Source organism: Mastomys coucha, unplaced genomic scaffold (assembly GCF_008632895.1).
Source record: "Mastomys coucha isolate ucsf_1 unplaced genomic scaffold, UCSF_Mcou_1 pScaffold21, whole genome shotgun sequence".
Taxonomy (NCBI): domain Eukaryota; kingdom Metazoa; phylum Chordata; class Mammalia; order Rodentia; family Muridae; genus Mastomys; species Mastomys coucha.
Genome location: NW_022196904.1, coordinates 151,661,872 through 151,685,386, shown reverse-complemented (window position 1 = coordinate 151,685,386; position 23,515 = coordinate 151,661,872). Strand labels below are relative to the sequence as shown.

General features: G+C 37.0%; 1 long non-coding RNA gene across 1 annotated transcript in view; it reads right to left on the bottom strand.

Moving 5' to 3' along the window:
- LOC116103648 overlaps positions 1-5,004 on the bottom strand; it is a 22,603-nt gene extending 17,599 nt beyond the window's left edge. The window contains exons 1-2 of the long non-coding RNA XR_004123528.1: positions 4,925-5,004; positions 3,771-3,960 (exon numbers count right to left, since the gene is read on the bottom strand). This is a non-coding gene — a long non-coding RNA (uncharacterized LOC116103648). The remainder of the gene's footprint in view (positions 1-3,770; positions 3,961-4,924) is intronic.
- Positions 5,005-23,515: the final 18,511 nt, after the last annotated feature.

Sequence of the window (23,515 nt, the reverse complement as noted above, 5' to 3'; positions counted from 1 at the left end):
CATTGTCCTGGCGACAGGTCTGTGGACCCGCCCACATATCTGCTGCAGGCAGGTTCTTGATGCTAACACCTACCTCCTAATCCTTCTCAAGAAGTGTCACTTTCTGGCGTCTAAGCATCCAAGTATATGAACCTCTGGAGCCATTCTTATTCAAACCACCACAATGTCCAACTTAAACATTGACTTTCATAAATGATAGCTCTCTCCCGAGTCTCCTTCATAGTGTCAGCCTGAGCTTGTTTCTTTGCTATTAGCTATAAAGACAAAGCTAGTTCTTATAACTAGGATATGAAGTAGTAAGACCCCTTCCCCCTTTATTATTGAAAGGGAACAGGGGCAATAAAGATGCTAGAACTGAACTCCTGCCCCTGGGACATATACATTAAGTAGTATAATTAAAACACTTTTAAAAAGAAAGGTAGTGTTGAAATGAGTGTGGTAAGTTGTGTTAGTCAAAAGAAGATATCTAGTAGTAAATAACATAATAATAATAATAATAATAATAATAATAATAATAACATAATAATAATAATAGTAATAGAGGTAATAATAGAAAGAATCATCTGTAATCTGTTATGTATTTTTCTATTGTCATTGAAAAGCATGTGTTATTAGCTATAGGTTTTCTAGAAAACTTAAACTTTCTGTGAAAACTTAGCCCTTCTTAGTCCATTTCAGTATAAGATTATTTCTAGAAAACTCATCTCTGACTGGAGAGAGGTGCCTTCATTTTTACCGAATTCTTTTCCAATAAAAATTTATATATGTAACAAATGATCCAACACTAAAATTTCTCTTCATCTATCCTCCTCCACACCATTCAGCACAGTAGAGCAGGCTAGTCCCACCTGTTATTCTTTCTCTCTCTTCCACCCATCTCTCCTGCTGTCCTTTCACCTCTACGTTTTAGCTGTGGCTCCTGACCAAGAGAAGCCAATGCAAGGAGATGGGCCTGAACTTCTGAATATTCAAAACCTTAGTTTTTCCTTCCAACTCATTACTCAGGAGACCAAGGACTCTATGGCAAAAAAAAAAAAAGTAAGAGTTTGAGAATATTTGGCTGACATTTTCCCTGAATATTATGAAGGATCACATATTAAAAAGACTAACATGTTCAAAGATATTGAAGAAATATAAACCAGGCAGAAAAGTCTCATTATTGTTAGAATGACTGTTGTTTTCATATTCTTAAGACACACCTGAACTTCTTAAGTTTTTTTGGTTGTTGAAAATTTCTGTTTGGAATAAACTGAAGACTACTGTAAATTTCAGATAGTACTTAGCCACATTATTTCCTGCTCTGGTTTTAAAGGGGAGTATTTGGTGGCTCAGGGTTCTCTTTGTGATAATCTATGCTTAGCTCTAGCCAACTCCCCATTCACTTTGACTCACTGCCTGAGAGAGAAAAGTGAGTTTTCTGAGTCATAAATGTGACTTCACATGTCCTGACTGAAACTCGGGACTCAAAATGCAAAGAAAAGTATGAATGTAGACTTACAGTGTCCCTCCCCTCCCATGCCAAGGTCCTGCTGTTCAGACCTCACACTGACAGAGATATGTATGTCCCCTTAAGTAATTTAATATTATACAGAACATACATTATGATAGGTATTAAGATAGTTTTAGAACCCTGCTGATACTAGAAATATGTAATATGGAAATTTTCATGTCTCATAGAGGCTGAGCCCCTTTCACTTATGAATATTCTTGAATATATAAGAAACATACAATATTGTTAACAGTAGATTGTGTATTATAGAAAATGAGATGCTGAGTCAAGAATTGGGGTGATTTATATGATTTACAACCTAAAATATTTTAGTCTTGTCTCAAGGTCTTGTATATTGGTTTTAAATATATATGGAATAAACAAGTAGGTGAGGGAAAGTTATGGGTCTGGAAACTCCCCTACGATCTTCTTAGTCGGCTATCCTTGGGACTGTGTGTTTAAAAAGTCAAGGTATTGAAATATTCAGATACTGTTCTATGTGGCAGAATACACAATTAGGAATATCAATGTTTTAGGTTTTAGATTATTTATTTATTTGTGTGTGTGTGTGTGTGTGTGTGTGTGTGTTTGTGTTTGTGCATGTGCCATGCAGCTCACTCAAGAATGCCAGGAGACAATTTGAGGGAACTGGTTTTCTCCTTCTCTGCAAGGTCGGTCCCTCATATTAACCTCAGATAGTCAAGATTGATGACAAACGTCTCACCAAGAATACCTGTTTAAATACAATCTGGTTAACTAAAATTACTTTATTCACTGTGCAAAGATGTTTGCTTGAGTTTACTCATGCACATACCTGTTGATCATGTGGATAAAGCTTGAGTAGTCTTTACAGGAAAACAAAACAAGTAAGGATGAGAACAAGTATGTTCCTGAACGGATTAGCTGCAAAATTTAGGCAAAGTTAGTTCAGGAGCTCTTGTCTTCACTCTGATGGTAGTAAATAATGGTTGGGTTATGAACCCAATCCCCAAATCACAGGACTTAGTCACACAGCTTTTTCTCTCTCATGCATACGTTCATGTGAGTGAGCCCAGTAGTTTTCCAGACAGCTCACTTTGGGCCTTATAGACTCATTTCTTGTTGTCTTTAACTTTCTTGTTCTGGCTTCTGGAATGGTAGCAGCCACAGAAGCTGAAGCACAGGCATAGAGCTCTCAACCCTGCTTTTACGTGTTGTATCCCAGAAGAGAGATGTGCCTGTAATCCATAGTCCTTCGCACGAAGGAATCACACTGCCCCGAGCTGTTTGTCTGGGGACTGAGAATGTGGCAAGTAGGTTTAAGGTCTGCTGCTCAGTCCATTCCTTATCTGTAAACCTCATTGGGGAGGAGTTTAGACACCATCCTCAGCTCCTTCATCTTAACACAGCAGCTTCCAAACCAAGAACCTTTAAGTGATGCTTCTACAGACTAACAGAGGCTGGATGCTCACTGGCAAAGAGTGATGCTTTACAGAGATGCTAAAACAAATATACTGGAATAAAATAAACTCTCACATCCTTCTCAAGTGAGGTTTCTGGATTCATTTCCCTGTCCCAGTACCTTTTGCCATTCTCACAAAGTGAGAATGCATGTAGGATACAATTTTACTGCATATTTTACTGTTTCTATCATTCCCTCAAAGTTGTAATAAACCCTTGTTACAATTTTCACTCTGTTATGGATTCTCCAGCTTCCCTTAACTGTTGGGTTCAGTGTTCCATAGCATTTAAATTTATTTGAAGATGCCCATTTTCCATTGTTGGAAGAAGCAAGAAAGTATTCGTCTACCAGCCTAGTTAAATAAGCAGGAGTGGAATTTTATACCATTAAAATTACCCTACATTTGGGGCTGGAGAGGTGGCTCAGTGCTTAAGAGCACTGACTTTTCTTCCAGAGGTCCTGAGTTCAATTCCCCAGCCACTACATGGAGGCTCATAACCATCTATAATGGGATCTGATGCCCTCCTCTGGCACACAGGTGTTCAAGCAGATAGAGCACTCATGCATATAAATAATAAATAAATAAATAAATCCTAAAGAAAAACAAAATTGGTCATAGCACATTAATATAAAAATAGTGTTAATTTCTTGTGTTGAACGAATGTACCCATATTAAAAGTCTTAGAAAAGTAAAAGAATGGGACCAACTTGAAACAATGATATTAAAGACGTAATAAAAGTATAGAGACCATTTTAAAGACTAACATTAACTTCTAGATTTTGCATAGAAACTATTTGAAACTATTGTTTCATTTGATTCAGCAATTAATCATGGCTTACCCCGTCCATTCTCTTCATCATTTTTAATGTCATGACTCACAAGAGTGGTTGGATTTGTTTCTGAGGGCTAATTCCCAGCAGGCTAGCATACAGTGCAGACTTCCTGTCCCACGACTCTGTTGCCAAGCCTTTTAAGGTAATCCATAGTTCATTGGAGAGATTCATAGTATTTCCTCAAGCCCTCAATATTCTGAAAATATATTAATTTTTATTTTTAGAAGGGGAAAACAATGCTTGAATTTGTAACTCTCCTCAGAAGCAGCCAATATACTGAATATTTGCTTTTAACTCAATAATAGGTAAAATGTCTTAACCATTAAGTCACTACATTAGATCCTTTGAAAATTAAAAGGATAGTATAATAACTTAGGCCATGTCTTTTATGCACTCACATGTTCAAATTATATATAAACAGAGTTACAATTATAAAATTATATCAAAGCCAAGAAAATACAGCAATAATATCGCACGAAGAAGGAATTTTAATCTCACATTATCCTGCTTTTAGAATGTGTAGGTTTTAGGCATTGTGTAGTCATTGGGATACGATAAAAATAATGTAATGCTTCCTTCCCACAGGCAACAGTCATGCACCTTTACTCCTGGTCTGCGGGCAGGTCAGGGAGAAGACAGTCTTTCCCTCACACCCCGGAAACAGCACCTTAGTTTGATGACTAATCTAAGTTGACCTCAGGTGATAGAGTTAAGAGTTCTTACGTCTACTCTACTTAAATCCTGATTTGAATTACTACATGCTTGCTTTCTGGAAACAAATGATTAGCGCATCATTTTCCCCTCTGGAAACTCATCAACTTAGTAATGTAACCCTCAAGGTGCTGATGACATCAGAACAGATATTTATGTCACCTCCCATTTCTAAATGAAAATTGCGTCAGTAGGTTTTTACTTGACTGCAACAGAATCCAGAAATAATATTGGTGAGTGGAACTTATTTGTTGCAGTAAGTCTTTTTATATTTACTACTCTGGTGAAATTCCTGGTTCTCTATTACACCAATATGTATAAAACTAATACATTACTTGCATTACAAAATTCAACCTTACTTAACGTCCTTCCATTACCTTGCAGTCTTAAGGTTTATATTGCTGTGACAAACATAAAAGCAAGTTAGGGAGGAGTTTATTTAATCTTACAGTTTGTAGTCCATCCTCCTGAGAAGTCAAGGCAGTGACTCAAATCAGGAACTGAAATAGGTCATGGAGTGGTACTTCTTGTCTTCCTCTCCATGCCTTGCTCAGCCTGCTTTTCTATGCAGTCCAGGACCACCTATCCAGGAACATAAGGGCCTACAGTGAACTGGGACTTCCCATTTCAATCATGAATCAAGAAAATAGTCCACAGGCTTTTCCACAGGCCAACCTTGTGGAGGCATGCTCTCATTTGAAGTTCCCTCTTCCACAGGCCAACCTTGTGGAGGCATGCTCTCATTTGAAGTTCCCTCTTCCAAATGTCTCCAGCTTGCATCCAAACAATACACAGAACATCTCCAATGCCCATTTACGTCAATAAGACTTATTTATTAAAAAATTTAACTCTGACTTCATTTCATAAATATCTGTGATAGAATTGATGCTTTATAATTAAAATCAAATGTACAACTCCCTAAAAAAGGAACTATTTAATATGATTATTCCTGAATCAATATAATTAATAAATATACCAAGTAGACATGGTTATTACTTAGAATGTCAGCTGTGTCCCTCGCATAATAAGAAATGACATAATCAAAACTGAACAATTAATGAGGTTTAAATATGATCTTATTTAGAAAGTTATAGAATGGAATTTTAGGAAAACAAGGAATTATTGCACTATATCTTAGGAACAGCAATAGCAAAGAGGTTAGGCAGACACTTGATAGAGCAGTTTAGAAATGAGAGAAAGTAGTAGCAATATTAATAGATCATCAAATGTAGGGTAATTCTAGAATCATTGAATCTAGGGTAAATATTAGAATGAAATAGCTGTTTTTTTTTACTGTATCTAGGGTACACATCAGAATGGATAGTTGTTTTATGGAAGTACTGTGACCTTGAGGAAATCAGTGGTTGTTTTCTGTTATCTATAGAGTAGTTTTTCTAAAGGAACATTTGAGTCTTTCCATGACTTTGGTCACAAGAGTATTCTGGCACACCTGGAATGTCTTGCATTATTGAGAACTGCAAATAGTGCCCAATAAGGAGAAAAGCTTCAGGGCATGGTGTTTTTCCTTCACCTAACAGATTACATTAGGGGCTTTTGCATTAGCACATTGTTTTACCACCCCAAAGAGCGCCTGTGTAACAATCAATAAATATGCTTCTCCATTGCTTTTTCGAGGTTTGGGTCATCAAGGCTGGACCTCTGTGCTGCCTGTTGGCTATGCTTCATCCTGTCAGACCTTCTTTCTTTGATCATATTGAGTAACTTAGAACACTGACAATCAAAACCAAACTTTCACATTCCATCAGTTCCCCAGAACAGAGAGCAGGGTGGAATGTATCTATATTACATATGACTCATTGAGTTAGTCTTATGTTCTCACATAAAAAAGTAAAAAAAAAAAAAGAAGAAAAGTAAAAAGCAGGAGACATGTTGGTAGTTGTAAAGCAGAAGAGCAAGTGAGTAAGTATGGTTCTCTTGATCTGTATTGTACAAGGGTTTGCTCTATCCCCTTCCACTTAGTCCTGCACAGAGGACCAACATGGGGCCTTCAAGGAGGCTTATCGCTATGATATTGTCATGCTGTGCATATATTTCAGATCTGGCTGACCTCACACTGTTAGTAAAGGATTTTTACATACCCTATTTGGGTAGAGGAAAGTGATTTCTATGAAAGTGTGGCATCGGTTTCATAAATTGCCTCATGCACTGCAGGTCATCTTCCCACACAGTGAAGGATGGTGTTTATGCGGTCGTGTGATGAAGTAGCTTCATCACAGCTCAGTCACAGCCCAGGTGCACATGTTCTCCAATTCCATGTCCAGCAATTATTGGTAACATTGCTGTGTAAACAATGGAAAACATGACAAGCAAGAACGTTTCCTGGCTCAGGGAGCTGGTTTTGAAATATTTGCAACAGAGCACCAGGCCTGCCATGGTATTTGTTTCCAACTGATTTCATCTATGGCTTAATTCTTCCATGTATTTCTTGATTGGTAACATGCAAGATAGATAACTGTATTTAACAAGCTCACATCCTTTGAACTCATGGACCGAAGCTATTATTAGGTAGAGTAACAGCCATTGGCACTTTCCACAGGTGGATAATTGGAATCTTGAGACTTTGGAGGTGGTGTCAGGTGCCTTTGTTCTCCAGAAATCATATCACAATTAAGCCACCATATCCCTGAAAGAAAAATAGCCTTCTCATAAAGTACTATTATATTAGATACATAATTTCATTGTTTTTCTGCCCTAAAAGATTTTAAATATTAATGCCTTAAATATCAGTTGGCAGACAATTGATTATTGAGGTGTGACTGCATTGGAAGTGAAAGGAGTGGACCAGATATCAGTTCTTCCCTGCAGAACGCATAAACTGTGAAGGTAGACAAGGGTAGGTACATTAATTGTGAAGCCAGAAGTTAGAAGGTAAAGACTGGGAAGGACTATTCAAAAGGTCAATATAGAGACAAAGGTAGAAGTCTTCTTAACTGAGAGAATTATACAGAGTGATATGTAGGATGGCATTTTGGATACTTAAAAGAATGGCCAACAAACTTTAAATTGGGATATAGGGTTTCTAAAGAACTTTAAGAGGAAGAACTAAAAGTAGAGAGAGGGAGTAGATGCAGATACAGGCATGAATCGTTTAAGTATGAACTAATTAAAGATATTTCATCACCAATCTAAATGGTTCAGAGTTATTCACTTAGGACATTGAATTTGGTGACAACACATGACACTGAGAAAAAATTGCATTAATGAGGGGAAGATAACTGGGTGGTTATCAAAGCATGACAAGGTAAAAAGAGTAAGATTTCAACCTACCATAAGCCCACTTCAGAGCTCAAAGAGTGGTTTGAATGAGAAATGTCCCTCAGAGTCTCATTTACTTGAAGTCTTGAAGGCTTGTGTTTTGAAGTCTCCAGGCAGGTGCTGCTGTTTTAGGTAGCTAAGGAACCCTTAGGACATGGAACCTTGCTGGAGGGAACCATCTCGAAGGACACCAGGCCTGCTCTGGTATTTGTTTCCAACTGATTTCTGGGAGCTCATAATCTTCCCCACTACCAACTTCCTCTATGCTTCCTGCATACAGTTTGCTGTTTTCCACTTGTTTCCTGTTCCTGTTGTCCTGTTTCACTTACCATTTTGGGTGCTTCTTGAAGAACTTTAAGGACAAAATAAACTTTTTTTCTTAAGCAATCTCTGGTCATAATATTTTATCACAATGACAGAAAAGCAACTGACACAATAGGGGTCTAGCAAGTCATCGTGATTAACATTTATTTACCTTTTACTAGGTAAAAAAAATGTGATAAGGATTCACAAGAAACTTACAGGGCAATGAGGAAGAAATAAATTTGGTCATTTTGCTCTAAGGCAAAAAATATCAAAAGATGTCTTTGATATAAAAGTGTTGTAGTTACTGCAATAATCACTGTCTTTTCGCTAAAATATTTAAATATGTTGAAAAAAATCACAAAAGAAAAGGGGAATAAATAAAACTTCTGTGCTTATTTATAAGCTGATTAATAAAATGTTCTAACTGGACATAATATTAAAATGACTCCTGATGACTTATTGCTATACTCATAGATTATATCTTTCAATCCTCATCAGAGAAGCCTCTGTGTGCCGTATATGGTATAAAGTGGTTAAGTGCAACAAATAAGAGACTGTGCTTAGGCATATACATACATATCATATCCCTCATGGGTATTCAAGGGGGTATAAAGGTTCTAAAAGTCAGAGATGGTTAACTACATAAAGGAAACTGTTGCTCACATACAACAAGGCAGATGTACATATAAATTTAGAGTTATTATGTCAACAAGTGCAAAATCTATACAAGTTTGACTCAGGCAAATCTCAGCACTCAGAGTATGGTGGAGCTGAAATCCCACCACTAGTCAAGGAGATATTAACTTTATTTGCTTATGGGAAAGGTGAATCCATTTCCTCTAAAGATGTGATCTGTGATAGGTCAACCATATACCTGGGAAGGCTTTACACCCAAGAGTATCTGGGAACAGAAACAGTTCTTTCTGAGAAAGAACCAAACAGACAAGAAATAAGAAACTCAAAGGTAGGTGGAAAGGGAAAGAGCGTGGGTGTGGAAGGAGTTGGGAAACAGTGAATATGTCCAAAATACAGTGTGTGAGATTTTCAGGGAATCAAAAAAAAAAGCTATTTCTTAAAGAATAAAACTTTCAACCTTATTCTCTCTGCTGAAAACAACAACAAAAAATAGTTTGTGAAGTGAACTAATCAAATGACTTTTAAACAAAGGGAGGTTATAAGTTAAGCTTAAGAAATCATTACTAGTGGGGCCAAGTAGATAGCTGAGTTAGGAAGAAAGAAATTTTGTACTAAGCAGTGCTCAGCCCTATGCTGGGAAGGCAGAGGTAAGAACATTCCCGGGCGCCCACTAGCTAGCCATGCTTACTGAGTCAGCAACCTCTAAAATTAGTGAGAGACCCTGCTCCAAAAAAATTCAGGTAGAGAGCAATTGAGGAAAACACATATAACATTAATGTCATGTCTCCACATGTGCATGGGTAACATGTGTACCTCACTTGAATATGAATATACATGAACACACATGAATTTTTTTTATATTTTGGAGTTGATAAATATTATTTTTTAAGGAAAATTATTTAATATGATAAATGTACTTCATTATCTTTTCAAGGAATGTCAAGAATGACAGAGAATGGAGCTGTTGCTTATAATAAAGAATTGGACATGCTATCAATACACAAGGCAGAGAAAGGAGAATTACCTCGAGTGGGAAGCCATCCTGGACTACACGATAAATTTCAAGGCTCCCTGAGCTACAGAGTAAAATCTTTCTCAACAAAACAAATAAACAACACTAACAACAACAAAAAATAAGCAAAATAAGTATGCATTCTAATTCACTTCCAAGTTCGTCATATGTACAGAGCAATTTTGAATTAAATGTGTGAATAAAATATATGCTGAGTTTGATTTTTGCCTGCAGACAAGAAACTGTGGTGTCTATATCTTCTTTGTATCATTTAATTGTGATTTATCACTCCTGACTAATGAAACTAATTTGATTCTAAACAGAAAAAGGTACTTTCACATGTAACATATTTTTTATGTATACATGGCTTATGACTATCCATAAATGGTATTGTCATTTCTGTTTTATAAATAATTTATTAAGGTTGTCTGACAAATAGAGAAATCATGACTTTAAAATTATTGTTGTCTTATCTTTTACTTATGACTGTCACATCAATGAAGACATCACCACTATGAAGATGGGAATAGGAACTGTTGTTCAGTACAGAGAAAATAACTAGCTATTGATCATATAGGTGACTTGTGCCTGGGAGTAGGACCTTAAGTCACTATTGTTAGTTACAGAACTCCACTGATTTCCCAGAGGTCACTCTGCTATTCTGAGATGAAGAAAAAGAATGAGGCTAACCTAACCTTTTTGGTTTGGTCTGATCTAAAGAGAACAAACCAAGAGGATAGTACACATGAAAACACAAATAAGTATAAATGAGATGACATCAAAATATATGTTGTCTTATGTATTTACATCTTGTTTGCTATATTGGCTCCTCATTTGTCCAATTGTATAAACAATAAGACAAGAGTTATTTCTTCTTTCATAGAAAGAACTTGCAATTTAATTCACATTTTCCTGTATATGTTCATGAGAGTTGAACTGAGTTTGTAAGTTAATGTTTTATGCTTGTATCTAGATTCTAAGTAAAGAACACTGGGGTTTGCTTCCATGAAGAGAATTATCTCTTTTAAACATATTATCAAATGAGATTCTGCTGTATTAATAGTGTTACAAGCTAGCCAATATTGGGGTTGAGTAGAACCTTTGTGAAATTAGCTTCAGAATTTTCCATATTTAAGCAAAAATTTTCACAAGATCTTTAAATACTTATTCTGCATCTGAAAATTTGTTGAAGTGTGTGTAAAGTATTTTTCATTCACTGGAGATAAATGTTACCTCCAAATAGATTGTTCTTGTAGATAATCCATTCACTCTTTAAATAAATGTTTTCATGTAAATCACATTAAAAAGAACCTTGGCTTACACAACAATAGTACTAGCAACTTTATGTTCATTTTTATGCCCAACAAAGCATCAACAACAGAACCCCAATCAATTGAATTTGTAAATATTAACACAAGGTCTGATTAATATGGAAAAAAAATTACTTCTATATCCCATTTCTCACTTTTTTTTTTTGTTTTCTACAATGAAACTCCATCTTCACATTTAATTTCTTAAATATTAATGACTAACTGACCATTCTGGTGACTTTTACTAAGTATATAAGGAGGAAATTTGGTATAATAATTAGTGAGTTAAGGATCAATAGTAAGTCACTCCTTCTTGTAGGCAATGGATATGTCAGACCATAATCTCTGGTAAAGATACAATTGCTCAGAGTTCTCATAAGTACTGACTAAGATCAACATTACCCCTACATTGTATCACAGCATATCATTTCAGTAATTTTTTTTCTTGGTTTTTAGAGACTGGGTTTCTCTGTGTAGCCCTGGCTGTCCTGGAACTCTGTAGACCAGGCTGGCCTCAAACTCAGAAATCTGCTTGCCTCTGCCTCCCAAGTTCTGGGATTAAAGGCGTGCACCACCACTGCCCAGCTCAGTAAGATATTACATTCATCACCTTTGCAAATATAAAGTCACTACAACCAGATGATATTAGCCTTTCATGATGTCAAAGAGGTCTTGTCATTTATGTGGTCAGCCCATTTGTTCCACCAGCAGTCAATCCTCAAATTTGGATATAAATTTTACTTTTTATGATTATGATTTTAAGTCCTGGTGTGTCCGTATAAGAAACCAGAATTTGGGGCTAAAGAGATGCTTCAGCAGTTAAGGGCGGCTCTTTACTGGTTGCTCTTTCAGAGGTTCTGAGTTCAATTCTCAGTAACCACAAGGTAGCTCACAGCCATCCATAATGTGATCTGATGTCCTCTTCTAGCATGCAGGTATATAAACAGATAGGCACTCATACATAAAAATAAATAAATTTTTAAAAAAAGGAAAGCAGAATTGAATTGTTGGGACTCTGGCCAGCCTGAGCCTGGTGAGTGTGGCTCTGTCTAGCCTTGCCCTTTTCCCCATTCCCTCTGCCTTACTGAAGGCCTTTCAATTGCATTCCTAGAGCAGCCCTCAGGGTCTAGTCCCTTGTTTGGCTATTTCCTCCTCCTAAGGCTGGCTGGCTGCTAGGATCCAGCTGTTGGGAAATTGAGGTCCAGAGACTGAGGGCCCCTTTGTCTCCCATGGTTGACATGCCCAAGTAGGGAAGAGCACCTTGTCCTAGCATGGGATTTCCCCTAGTACCTTTGTAAACTGCTGTTTTCCTGTGTCTGTCTCCTATATACCCAGAGGCAGTCCTTTGCCCCACTCTGGCACAAATAACCCTTGTTTTCTTCTCTTTTTCCTTGTCCTCTATCTTTTTTTTCCTGTGTCTGGTTCCCTGCCTTCTGTCCCTCAGTGGCAAATAAGTCTCCTTTGTGCTGAGAACTTTGGAGTCCTAAGCTGATACTTTTCTTCTCATTCATAATACTAAAGTAAACATCATGCCATTCCAGAAGCACAAAGCACAAATGCCCATGCAGAGACAAAGCCAGAAATTCAATGCTTCTATAGGCAGAAGACTATAAAAGCAAGGCAAGGAGTAGCAAAATATAAGTTGAGAGAAGGGACAGATTTAACTTCTCAGCCTAGAGGGAGAGATCCAGTTAGATCCTTGGTGGAAACTTCCCAACTCTAGAGGTGGTTAGTTACATTTCCGTCCTTTCTATGGTCACATTTATTGTCCTATCTTTCTTAATGTTAAGAAACCTGATGAGAGACCGAAATGAAAGGGATCATCAACTTGTGGTCCTTAAACAATCTTTAGGAAATGATCACAGAAGCAGACCATTTTGCAGTTTGATAGCAATGTAGTTTAACTTTTAAAGACAAATAAACTCTAAGAAACATCCTTAAATGGACTATAGAGATGGCTCAGTGTTTAAAAGCAGTAGTTCTTGCAAAGGACCCAGGTTTGGCTCGCAGACCCACAGGATGTCTCACAACTATCTGTCATTCCATTCCCAGGAGACACAGCACTCTTGCTGTTGTAACAAATAACTTTACAAAATAATTTAAGGAAGCGAGGAATGCAAGATTTATTTTGGCTCAGAGTTTACAGGTACGAACCAACATGGAGGGAATGTAGTGGTGGTAGGAACTTGAGTGGCCAGTCATATTGCAACCACAGTCAAGAAGCAGAGACAAGTGAATGCGGGTAATCATCTTTCCTTCTCCTTTTTATAAAGTCCAGTAGTTTAGCTATGGTCTTCCCTTCTAAACTAATCCATCTAAAAAAATTTCAAAGATAGATGCAGAGGCTTATCTCCTGTCTAGTTACTATAACCAGTCACATTGGCCTTGTGATGAGCTTCCCAATGTAGTTCAACCAATTTAAGCTTATCCCCTTACTAGCTAACAAATAAATGAGACTCTGACTATGGTTATTTTATTTGCCTTTGACAGTGATTGGGAAGGTAATCCCTAATCTACTCTTCTAACAGCTGACCTGACCCCAGAGGTGTATCTTAGATACTTGGTGTTTCTCCTGGTCCGTCTCTCCTCATAGCTGCTTCCTCTCTCCATCTCTCCTTCCTCTCTTTGTCTTCCAACCAGGTTAGTACAAACCTACCTACCTATCATCCCTCCAGTAATTGGCTGTTGCTAATTTTATTGAACCAGTAGTTTTAAACCAAAGAACAAGGTTTGCACAAGGGTATGGAATTAATTTAGCAATACAATACATAGCAATAGATGAACCTTCAACACCCAGGACTTTCTGAAATAAGGGACTGATTCTAACTAACAGGGCTTGGTTATTGCTAAATGTTGCCTTTTGCAGAAGAGGGAAATTGACACAAGGGCACATTTGTCAATAACCAACTGGATGAGGGTGTGAAAGTGAGAAAAATCGAAGACAGTATTTAGGTACACCTGTAGTTTTTACAGTGAAAGGATAGATTGAACTCATGATTAAATGGTAGAACTTACTCTTAAACATCATAGAAGTATGCATGAGCTTAATGTTTATGGTGTTTGTTGCTCAATGAATAGAACTACGGGAGGGAGCCACTAAGAGTGAATGAGAACCATAGGCGTGCTTACTTAAGAAGGGCAGCCCACTGTCTTCTCCTCACCACCTGGTCCTACATGAGGGGCTTGATAGGAGAATAACCTTCTCTGGCATGGTAAGTGTGCAAGTGCTTCAATCCAGGAGGAATACTTAGAAGATAATATTTATCTTCTTTAATTCCTCTCCTATCTATCTTTTTGTTCCATAGCTAGGATGAAGACTTGACATACATCAGAGAAGTACAAAATGGAATTACTCCCCAAAGGAACTTCAAGACATAATTAATGTATCACATATAGAATCATAAACACATGTCCGAGAATAGATCTTGATAGTGTTAGACAGGGTTGAGGGTTGAGAATGGTGAAAGATGAGTGTACTAAGTAAGAATTTGTCAGTAAGGAATCCCCAGCCCATGACTGAAACCTCCCTGGCAAGGGTACAGGGAATAGTTCTAATATTTGGTTTGGATGCCTACCATAAGCTTGGGCCTGGAGAAAGGGAAGTCAGGCATTAAATTAAATAGACATGACAGAAATGCCTTGGCAGAATTTTGATTACGAGCTCAAAAAGACCCAGAGAAGCAAACAGCATGCTGGAGTTATTCTGTTATGTAATGCCAGCTGATTTGGTTTTTTGTTTTGTTTTGTTTGGTTGGGTTTTTTTGTTGTTTTTTGGTGTTTTTGTTTGTTTGTTTGTTTGTTTTTTTGAGACAGACTTTTTCTGTGTAGCCCTAGCTATATTGGAACTCACTCTGTAGACCAGGCTGGCCTCAAACTTAGAAATCCACCTGCCTCTGCCTCCCAAGTGCTGGGATTAAAGGCGTGTGCTACCACCGCCTGGCACCAGCTAACTTTGTTAACTGGAGGGATTTGAGATCACTCTTACCTCTGTGCTTGCCAGGACTCAGCTGGGATAGGGACTGGTATTCTTGAGCATGAGGGTCATGGCCCTGCCTATAATAAATGTGTACAGCTGTACAGCAGTGATTTCAGTAATACAACTTTACGTATTTCACATTGAACTTACATTTTAAACTTAAACTCATCACTTACACTAGATACAATCTACTTTGATTGCAAATTTTGCTTCCCAGTTCTGGAATACTTTGGAATTCTACTTCCCTATCAATGATATTTTGTATGTTAGATTTCATAAAAAGATCCTCAGGTGGTCCCCAATTTTGGTTAATTACCCTTCCAGCTTACCTACTGCCTAGTTTTGAGTGGTTGTTTTAATTTACGTCTAAAGAAAGTGGTTTTTCCAAATACTCCCATAGACCCTTGCACGTAAGATTGATATCTGATGCCTCAGAATTTGCTGAGGTGTTCTATGCCTAACAAATTATTTGTTAGAATTTTCCATCTATTACTTTAATATTTCCGTTTATTAAGCATGGCATACCTGTGTTTATCATTGTTAATTGAAATGTAAACATTACAACACTCATACATCAGCTCCTTAATTGGCTGAATCACTTTAAATCCTTGAGATAAGCTTAATTAGATAGGAAATTTACTATGGAATGATAAACTGGAATGTGTAAATACACATAATAAAGCTTGTTGTTTGCTCTGTAGCCTGAAAATTAAGTTATCAACATCAGATAAATGAAAAGAAAGACCAGTCTGTACAATAAAATACACTATTGAAATTTAGGCTCCTGTGCAGCAATTTGTCATCTAGTTCTTTACAATGTCTAACAAAACACTTCTGCCATCAGAGGACCCTTCCATGACTCACCACACCAAACTGGGAAACATGATTATATGTTTCATAAGAATATCATCAACATGTCTTAACCCAGCTAGGCTTGAAAGACTGTTGAGATTGTGTACCAGATAACAGAATTTATTGCAGAAGCAAAAATCCTGTAGTTCTCATGAGCAGAGATAGATAGAACATGTGTGTGTGTGTGTATACCCACGCATGTACAGGCATGTGTACATGCCTGCATGTGCCTCTATACTTATCACACATGTGGAATTTTCAAAATTGAAACTTTCATGCAAATAATCAAATTAGATATGCTGTTAACAAAAAGATGGCTTTAAATTTATGAGCATTCTAACCAAAAAATTTCATTTGCAGATTGATATCATAACTTCAAAGAAATACTTATTTCTAGTTCGTTGATTAAAATCAGGCCATCTCCTCCTTGACTTCCTGTTTCTTCTGACATTTGCTATTACTCGGAGGTTGGAATGGAGCCACTAACTTCACTTTCCCACTCGTGTGCTTCCTGGCTTGACAATAAAGCCTTTATTAAATGTTCAGTACTGCTTTTAAATTTTTTCATCTGCTTTGAAATTCTAGGGTCTGAGAGCAAACATAGAAAATGATACTTCTGCTTTAGGTGTTCCTGCTTCTGAAACTCAAAGTACTGTTGTATAGTTATTTCTATGGTAACCGCACAGGAAGTGCCTTGACAGTTTAGACTCAGAGGAAACACTCATGGGGCTCTGCAGATCTTCCAGTCGCCAGTGTTAATATACCTCACTTACAGAATCCCAAGCTGTGGCCTGTCTTGCCTTCTTCATCTGAGCACTGACATTTCAGATCTTACAGTGTATTTGGTAATTTATTTCCTGATTTGTTTTGTTTTTATTTCAGTCTGTTTATATAAGAACAGGCCTTTCATTCCTGTTTTATAACATTATTTGATGCTCTCTATAGCCAGTTTCAATATCCATAGGTTTGACCAACTATGAATAAAGATATTTAGAACTGAAAACTATCTATTCTGAACATGTAGAGAATTCTTAATAATTATTCCCTGACAAATGTAGCACATAATACTTATTTACTCAGCATTTACATTCTATGATACATTGTAACTAATCTAGAGAAAAATGTGTGTGTGTGTGTGTGTGTGTGTGTGTGTGTGTGCACTGGCAGATGGTCTCTGTCTGCTTAACAAACATAGATACAGGACCTGCAGATGCTCTGAAGGTGATATCTGTAGGTTCCTAGAACCGATCCTTCATAGACACCAAGAATAACTAGTCTTCTGTCAACAAAATGCTATGTATCTTCCAGGTGCTGGGTAGTAGCTTACAGCAAAATTTAGAAATGGAACAAGAAATAATTCACTTGTTTTTCCCAGTTTGTTATGGTGCAATCTAATCTTTCATGAAGGCCCAAGCTCTTAAAAGGGAAATAGATTATATATCTACCCTTTTTCTCTCTTGGATCATACGACTTTAAAAACACAGAATGAGGTTCAGAGACACTGATGAATGATGAACCCCTCCCCATATCAATCTCTTTCTCAAATAACTTCAATTTCATTATTCAAAAATGCAAAATGATAAAATATGCATGTATGTATGTGTATGCTGAAAAACTAGATTGTAACTTTTTGGTGAGTATTCTTTTTGGTTTATTCTTGCTTTTATCTAATGCCTGGAATTAGAGTGTAATCTTAAAATACAACATGGTTTAGTGTTTATTGTACTGGACTTTGAGTAATGTTAGTTTCTAGCTAAGTGAGTTCATTCCTGTCTGTAAAAGAGTAAAAGGGTAGATAAGGCACTTTATTTGCTTAAAACTTGGAACAATTCATAAAAATAGTACAGTGCCAATAATCTATGAGTTTTCCTGATGAGTATTTGTGATTCACTTTGGACACAGCATGTCATCTCAAAGTTTTCTTTTTCTTTTTCTTTTAGATATTCAAGACAGCGGCCAACAACTATTTTTCTGTTTGAGTTTGTGTGATGTAGATCTGACTCTGCTGATGACTACGGACACACCCTGATGAGCCAATGGTAGCAGGACCCACCTTCTGTACCCAGAAGGTGTTCCGCCTCTTTCTCACCAAAGCAGACTTGGGTGTTTGTGACTCCTGAGGTAGCTGGCTACAACACAGATATATACTCTCACAGAATGTACTTTCAGACTTAAACTCCCTACATTTCCACACATGTCTCACTATATACTCAGAGATCAGTCACTTCACTGGTACTGGGTGCATACATTGTCCCACAAGATAGATTTCCTGGAACATTTCTCCATTAATAATTTCAACTTTGCTGAGATAGAAGCCAGTAACCACAGCTAGGGAGAACAAAGAATCTACAATGTAATTTTTAAATTTCATCTCATTTGAAAATGATGAAAACTGAGATTTTATTCTTGTTTTTGTTTCTTATACTAACTTCTTAAGGAGAAATACTGTGGATACTCATTTTAAAATACAATTCCTATAGTTTCAGAAGCAAAATCTATGAAAATTGGTTTTGGAACTATCATTTTTAATCTAATATGTGGGGAACGTTGAAAGTTAATTTTATTTCACTTTTAGCAACTAGCAAGGCCTTAAGTTGGAATTCTTAGCACTGCCTCCATACTAAGTTACTATTATCTTTGATATAAAAAACATACCAAAGGATTTTCTAAATTTTTAGACATTAATAAAATACTAATTCCAATCAATAGTGTCATTAATTATTTAATTTATATTTTAAGTAAAGAGTGGCGTGGTGTTTATTTAGGAGTTCATTGCATTTGATTGTGCTCTGAAACCTGAGATTTAAGTCAACCATAATATCTCTTTCTAGATAATTTAATTCTTGCTTCAGTATTTTTTTCCTGATTAGTCTGTTCTGAAAATGAGATAATGACATTTGCTCCTAGCGGCAATGATTATGTATTACGTTACTGTTTTCTGGGAATCATGAACTGGTTGAAGACACACACAGTATTTATTTTTCTGAAGAATTTTGAGGAAGTTGGGATCAAAGCATTTATGCAGAAATGGTGACTTCAGTGAATACTATCAAAGAAATAGTGAATGATGATATTTTACCTAAGAACAGTATGGCAAAAGGAATGAAACAGCTTCAGAAATTAATTGGAAATATATGAAAAGTTTTATTTTAAAATGACAGAGTTCAAGAACAGTCTCGACAGAGAAGCTTCCCCCAACGGACAAAAGTAGGCATGCTCGAGGTCCGTGCACCTCTTGTGTTGCTTTCATTGTCAGAACACAGAAAAGAACACACTGTTGCTATGTCACCATTGCTAATGCTCTGTTTCAGCTGTCAGGCATGAAAAATCACAGAGAGGTAGAAAAGTTTTCAAAAGAAAAGAAAGAAACGTTTGAAAATCATGAACATGCTGTGAGTGCCTAACCCAGACGAGCTGGTTTGTCCAGAACTGTAAAGAAAACTGAGTGCTTTAGAAGTACACTGCTAAGATTTTCCATACCCTCCTAAAGAGGGGATCAAAGTGCATGCCTGTGGTTTCAGTACTGTAAGAATGGGTTTGTAGGTATAGGAGTGTCCATGAGCTATTTCCCAAGTAGCCATGTTTATGTTCATAGTGACTAAAGCCCTCTTACCTGGACCTAGGTTTTTTGATTTCATACACAGCTCTTTTTCAATATGATGTTGTACCTTTGAGTATCTCAGTTCAGGATGGCAACACGGTAAAGAATGATGACTTCAAAAATAGAACTGGATGCCATGACGACACACTTGTTTGTGAGTAATTGACTTCAGCTTCACTTTGAGATGTGCACAGAAGTTCTGTTTTATGCCCTGTCATTCCTAATTGTAAAATTATGAGGATGAAACAAATGCCTGTTAGGGACATTAGAAGCAAGAGTATGTAAAATATACTGGGTGCCTAGCTTCGGACTGATACTGCAGAAGGAATTTTATTTCTTTAGCTTCGGTTTAAAAGACATTATAGTGACATGTTTGAGGAGAAAATGCTAGGCTGTCAGCTATTACTCTGTCCTTAGTGCCATGAAAATGCATCAGCTCAAGAGCTACTTGGGTAGAAGATCCATTTCCAAGTGATCAAGGAGAGTCTATACTGCCACAGTAACAGAATTCTTGGCAAAAAGACATTTTACCTATACTACCAAATAAGCATACATTATAAATTCACACATTTATATTCAAAAATGAAAATAATTTTAAATGTCCCTTGTTTGAGTTCTCTTATAAAGATAATGAATTATAAGTAAATAATTCATATTCTAACAAGTACAGTTTTGATATTCTATTTTGTTTGAATATACTCCATTATTAGGCTTACTTTCTGAATCAATACTTGCCTTCTCATTCTTGGAGTGATTATACAGTATTGCTCAGCAGAGTGTCAATAAAGCATCCATGCAAGAGCCAATGGAAAAAGAATATGGGATAGCCCTGTCCTGTGGTGGAGATTTAATGATGTCCTTTCTACTCCAGTATGCTTCAACTGCTTTCAATTAAATGTTAATAAACTTCACTTGCTGAAATATATCAAAAACTCTGAGCCACTATTGTCTTAAAAACCTTAGTGTGGGATGAATATTAATTGCATACACTTATACATATACACTCACTTCCACACGTTGATTTTCTCTATAGCAACACAGAGTCAATTCCATTTTATAATGTACATGACCAAACTTTATTATATAGGGTAAAACAGCTATTCTAGAGAAGAGCGGGTAATGGAGAGTGTGAGAGTTGTTCACAGCCTGACATTTATAGGAACAAGCTGGCCTTATTTAGTCTTCAGGTGCCCCTCTTAGAGAAGTTCATCCTTGCCTGAGGAACCTCAGTTCTTGTGAGTACACACTACAGGGTGAGATCTTCTGAGTTTCTGTCTCAAACCACAAAGAATGCAGCTAGTCATCCAAATGAAAACACTAACGCATTATTCTCTTGCCACCTGTCCATCTGGGCACAATGCCATGTAGCTTTCCTTTAGAGTTTCAGAATCATGGGTACAGAAAGATTGTTGATTGATGGGAGATGGAGCCAGAGCATTGAAGAAACAGAGAGAATTCAAGTTTCTATGGCACTGGCTCTTCACTCATTTGATTTCAAATAGCTTCGCACTAACCCCAAGTATCTATTCAGCAACCTGTCCAAACCAGGCAGGTATCAAGAGTATCAAGAATGCTGTCTTTGTCCTCGATATCTTAGTTCTTCACCTGGTCTGCTATCCCCAGTCAGCCTTTTCTTTTAATTATACCCAGAGTTATTTATTTTTACTTGTAATGAGATCATTCTCTACCCCATTAGGTTACTACTAAGGTTGTTTAAATAACATGTCTACAGCAGGTTATTAAACTAGAAAGTCATCCTTCATCTTTGTGATCAGATCACTAGCAGAGAGGGATTTGATTTTCAGAGAGGAAAAAAATGATAGAATGCAGAAACCAAAACTCCAATGGATTGCACAGATAAATATTTTCTGTATCTGGGATTTAGATTGTATTATGGGACTGCTCAGTGTCAGCTCCAACAGTCATGAAAGGTTTCCTTTCAGGAAATATCAGATTCCCATTAATGAAGGATAAACCAGATAGTCCTGTCTGATTATTTATTACTACTGACATACTGTCAAATGAACTCATTCTCAGAGAAAGAAAGACATGTATTCATTCATTGTATATTTACTAAGCATTCATCTATTTATTGTTTGTTTTTAGGGATGGTTTCACATTGTTCTTTCAATGAGACTTACTCCCACATCAATCTTCCAAGTAGCTGTGCTAATTAATGTATTTCTTTGTATTATAAACCCTATTTTTTTCTAAGGTCAAACCAAGCAGCAGTTTCAAACCACAGTACATTTGGGTACATGTATTGTTTCAGGTTCAGGTCATTATCTACACAATACCAACCAAAAACTTGTTCGGAATTTTATTATTATTTTTTCAAGCAGGAGATGTGTCACTGAGGAATGCAAGAACTGGAATACTGGCTGCCATGTTTTCTATTGTAAAGTCAAAATCTGGTCTGATAAATACAGAATAAGAGAGAAATAATGAAACTTCTAACAACATTCTAGTTTCTTGTCTCAAAATAATCTGGGAGTACCTAAACCTTGAGTCATAAAAGATGCCAAGTAATGTTCTAGAGCATTTTCCCTAAGGTTGTGTAATGCGATAGTTTTTTCATATTACAGAGAGGTATGATCTGTTAAAACTGTTATCTTCCAGTTATAATGGTGTTTGCATTTTCTCCTAGGAAGTTGCTATGGTCTCTCTGCTATCTAAGTTGCAAGATCTTCCATCTCTCTTGAAATCATTTCTCTACTTTCCTCATTAGTTATTTATTATCACTCAGTCCACAGTGCAAACTGTGTTGTTGAAACCACTACCTCAGGATTTAGGTGACTTAGCTTCTGATCCATCTTCTCTATGCATCTAAGGCTGCTGTTCTTGTAGGATAAGATATCAGTCCTCAACTTGACTATTTTTTTTGTCCACCATACTGACAATGTCTTGACACTCATATTTTGAGACAGGGTCTCATCATGTAATGCTGTCTAGCCTGGAGCTCATCATGTGGACTAGAATGACTTCAAAGTGCCAGAGATTCTACTGCCTCAGCCTCCAAGTGCTGGGATTCAGATTGTGCGCTAACACAGCCCAAGACCATAGGTCTTTCAAAGGATTATTTTCCATGGCCATTACTGGACAAGCCAGAACCTTCACACCATGACCATAAAGAATAGGAAATTGGATTTGGATGCTTATAAAAGTCATTAGCCTTATGTTGTAAATTTTTCTTTGAAAATTGAAAACATACCTACAAATAGGAATGATTTCTTCTCTGTTTTTTTATTAGATATTTTCTTTATTTACATATCATATGATATCTCCTTTCCCAGTCTTCTCTCCAAAGGGAAAAAAAACCAAAAACAACAACAAGAACAAACATCTGTTACCTCCCCACTCCCCCTGCTTGCCACCCCACCCTCTCCTGCTTACTGGCCCTGGCATTCCCCTATATTGGGGCACAGAACCTTCACAGGGCCAAGGGCCTCTCCTCCCGTTGATGACCAACTTGGCCATCCTTTACTATACACATGCTGCCAGAGCCATCAGTCCCACCATGTGTACTCCTTGGTTGGTGGTTTAGTCCCTGGGAGCTCTGAGGGTACTAGTTAGTTCATATTGTTGTTTGTCCTAAGGGGCTGCAAACCCAAACAGATTAAACCTAGTGGGGAAGAAAGACAATAAGAAATAGACAGAAATTCTAGCTACTGATTATGTTTTCAAGATCTCATGAACTGTCTGCTTTCAAGAACATCTTCCTATAGACTGGCAAGTTGTCTGTAGAGGACTGGCTTTTAAGCTAAGTCTTAAAATAGAAAAAGGGGATCAGCAGAGAAAGATTCAAGTCAGACAGAGCCCTGCCCTAGTAATCACTCTAAAGTGCCTTCTTAGTCTCTGTATGACATAAAGAGTGATGTGTCACAATGGCTGGAATGAATGCTGTCATTTATTAAACATGGCAGCTTCTTCAAGTATTTAAACAATTTGGAGTGTTCTCCTGTTTTCCCTTGGGGGAAAAATGTGCCTTTATCTACTCTTCCTAAGGAGAAATGAGAAATTTGAAAAGTGTATGTGTGTTTAAGACTTCACATTTTAGTTCATGTATATACA